The 3,896-nt window shown below is 40.6% G+C and overlaps 1 pseudogene; it reads left to right on the top strand.

Annotated features, from left to right (window-relative positions):
* The first annotated feature begins 609 nt into the window (after positions 1 to 609).
* Positions 610 to 1,112, top strand: LOC129524686 (S-phase kinase-associated protein 1-like; annotated as a pseudogene).
* Positions 1,113 to 3,896: the final 2,784 nt, after the last annotated feature.

Genomic DNA, 3,896 nt, shown 5'->3' on the forward strand with positions numbered 1-3,896 from the left:
TTTAGAAATCTCTCTAACTTTGAAATGTTTTACCGTGTAAGTGATGTCTTGTTAGTTGGCAAGTTAAAAATCTTTTTCAGGGTCCTTGGCTACACATCAGCAGGAATAACTGATAAGTCCCCAAAATTCGAGAGTGTTGCTTAGATTTTTCTTGTAACATTTCTTGAAACAATGTAGGTAGAATCACATCGCTGAATCCCCCTGGCAAAGAAAAAACTGTTGCCTTTTACAAAGAACAGTATGTTCCTGATCTAGAAGTTGCAGCTTTTGGAAAAGTTGCCCCATTTGTGGCCGGGCACGGTGGCTCACGCCCGTAATCCCAGCACTTTGGGAGGCGGAGGCGGGCTGATCACGAGGTCAGGAGATTGAGATCATCCTGGCTAACACAGTGAAACCCCGTTTCTACTAAAAATACAAAAAATTAGCCGGGCGTGGTGGTGGGCGCCTGTAGTCCCAGCTACTCGGGAGGCTGAGGCAGGAGAATGGCATGAACGTGGGAGGCGGAGCTTGCAGTGAGCAGAGATCACGCCACTGCACCCCACCCTGGGCTGCAGAGTGAGACTCCGTCTCAAAACAAAAAACAAAAAACAAAAAGTTGCCCCATTCGTGATGCAGAGTTCTGATGGAGAGATATTTGAAGTTGATATGGAAATTGAGAAATAATCTGTGATTATCAAAACCATGTTGGAAGATTTTGAGTGGATGATGAATGATGGATATGATGACCTAGTTCCTCTACCAAATGTTAATGCAGCAATATTTAAAAAGGTCATTCAGTGGTGCACTCACCATAAGGACGACCCTCCTCCTCCCCAGGGTGATGAGAACAAAGAAAGGGGAACAGACCATACTCCTGTCTGGGATCAGGAATTCCTTAAAGTTGACCAAGGAGCACTTTTTAAACTTATTCTAGCTGCAGACTACTTAGACATCAAGTTTCCTTGATGTTACATACAACACTCTTGCCAATATGATTAAGGGGAAAACTCCTAAGGAAACTGACAAGTCTTTCAATATCAAAATGAATTTATGGAAGAGAAGGAAGCCGAGGTGCACTAAGAGAACTGTGGTGTGATGAGAAGCAAAATGTGTCTGACACTGTAACACTATAAAGACAGTTCCAAACACTAGTTGTAGTGCTCTGTTTACAGTTGCTAATGTTAGACAAATGCAGCAGCAAATCAATTCTGTTAGCAGAATATTGTCATCGTTGCATGAGCAATCTGAGTAGTTTCCAAGTGTATGGCTAAGTTTCTTCTGGTATGATTGAGAGCTTCTTTTTTTATCCTCTTAACAAAACTAAACTGCGGGTTCTCTATTTAAAAAAACAAGAAATAAAAGAAAAAATTAAAACACTCCCAGTTTGTAGATGACGTGATTTTTCTGAGTAGAACTACTTAAGTGAATTCAGCAAGTTTTTAGGATATAAGATCAACACACAAAAACATACTAACGACAGACATGTGGAGATGGACTTTAAAACAATATGATTTAAAATTATCTCATAGAAAAGGAAATATTTAGGTACGAAATTATGTACAAATTTTAACAAAATACATAAAAGATATGTATCCTAAAATTTAGAAAATGCTGATGAAAAGAATCAAAGGAGACCTAAATAAATGGATATATATCATGTTCATGAATTGGAAATTTCAACATATTAAAGATGTCAGTACTTCAAAAGTTGACCTACAGATTTAGTACAATTTTCACGAAAGTCCCAACAACGGTTTTGTAGACATAAACAAGTTTATTCTAAAACGTATATGGAAAGGCACAGGACCGAAAATAGTGAAAACAATTTTCAAAAAGAGTAAAGTGAAAGGAATCCCTGGGCCTGGTGTTGCTATATGTCTACAGAAAGCAATGCAATGTGTTGCTGGCAGAGGCAGAGACGCCTAGAACCCAGGAACAGAGTAGCTAATCCAAAAACAGACCCACACAATTATGCCCAATGAATCTGTAAAAACAATTACATGGAGGAAGGGTAACCTTTCAATAAATTGTGTTGGGACAATTATTATGCATCCATGGATAAAATAATGAACTTTACATTTAAGCTCACATCTTACCAAAAATGAACTAAAAATGGATCACAAATTCTCCCCGGCTGGAGTGCAGTGGCGCCATCTCGGCTCACTGCCACCTCCGCCTCCGGGTTCAAGCAATTATCCTGCCTCAGCCTCCTGAGCAGATGGGATTACAGGCGCCCACCACCACGCCCGGCTAATCTTTGCATCTTTACTAGAGACGGAGTTTCACCATGTTGGCCAGGCTGGTCGCGGTAATTCCTGACCTCAGGTGATCCGCCCTCCTCAGCCTTCCTAAGTGCTAGGATTACAGGTGTGAGCCACCGCACCTGGCCTAAAACTATAAATATTTTAGAAAAATAAACATAGGAGAAAGTCTTCAGTACTTAAGACTACGTGGTGTTTATAAAATACACGGTGCTTTCATAAAATTATTTTTTTAAAATAAAACTAAACACGTATCTATCATACAGCCCAGCAATAAAAGTTTTAGGCATTACAGTATTACAGAGAAATGAACATTTCTGTTCACATGAAAACATGTGTACAGTTGTTCATAGTGGCTTTATTTGTATTAACCAAAAGCTGGAAATAACCCAAATGTTTTCCTATAGTGAATGGTTAAACAAACTGTGGTAAGTTCATAGAATTATCTTTCCTTTGAGATGCCATTCCTGAAACTATAAAAACTTTTCTGGAAAACCTAAGCAATGAATTTATCGCTGTTTCGTTTGTATTGCCTATTTAAGGAAGTAAAATGAACGATAATTTTTGCCCTCCTTTACCTATGGTCATGTGATAAGCCCTTAATAGAAGTCAGCTTTTGCCAGCGGCGCCCAGTGGCTCACGCCTGTCATCCCAGCACTTTAGGAGGCCGAGGTGGGCGGATCACCTGAGATCGGGAGTTAGAGACCAGCCTGACCAACGCGGAGAACCCTGTCTCTACTAAAAATAGAAAATTAGCTGGGCGTGGTGGCGCATGCCTGTAATCCCAGCTACTCGGGAGGCTGAGGCAAGAGAATCGCTTCAATCCGGGTGGTGGAGGTTGCTGTGAGCGGAGATCGCTCCATTGCACTCCAGCCTGGGTGACAGAACTGGACTCTGTCTCAAAAAAAAAGTCAGCTTTTATTATGAGGGGCTCTCCATCTCCAGATGCCTGTAAGGAAAGGAGTGAGCTAAGCATCTGGAACACCGTGGGGGTTTTGGACTGAGTGCCTACGGTGTGTTGGGCCCTGTGTAGGAGTTTCATATATATTATTTTATAACACTATGGCTAGCTCTTACTACCCAAATTTTACAAGTTAGGAAACTAAGGATTAGCATTACTTACTCAAACAAACAGTGGGTGAGTGGGGAAATTGGAATTCATATCCAGATGTCTCTGAGTACAGAAACCATATTCTCTATACCACACTTTTTTGTCCCTTCATAACTTCATCTGTGTGAGTGGCCAGGAGTAACGGGTTATGCAACTGCCGGAAGCGCTCTGCTCTTGTGTTCAATGCACAGGATGCGGAACATTCATTTAAAATCTTCCTGCCCATTCCATGGCTGAGTCTCATCTCTAGCCAGCAGAAACCCATTTTTAGTGGCTGGTAAGCCACTAAATTTACTCTTTATCCCCAAAATGACCATCATTGCATATTTAAGTACATTTTATTTCTAGATGCCTGATTCATTTCAAATCTATGTAAATTGTTAGTTTCTTATGAACAATTAAATTTAGAGTATACATATGTCAACAACTTTTCTGTTAGTGAAACTGTGAGATCCTGTCACTCAGTGTGACATCGCTGAAAATTAAGGGATTCGCAATCTTTGCTGACTTGTGTTCCAAGTCTGGGTCAACTATTTGCTGCATGA

Source organism: Gorilla gorilla, chromosome 13 (genome assembly GCF_029281585.2).
Source record: "Gorilla gorilla gorilla isolate KB3781 chromosome 13, NHGRI_mGorGor1-v2.1_pri, whole genome shotgun sequence".
In the NCBI taxonomy this organism is placed as follows: domain Eukaryota; kingdom Metazoa; phylum Chordata; class Mammalia; order Primates; family Hominidae; genus Gorilla; species Gorilla gorilla.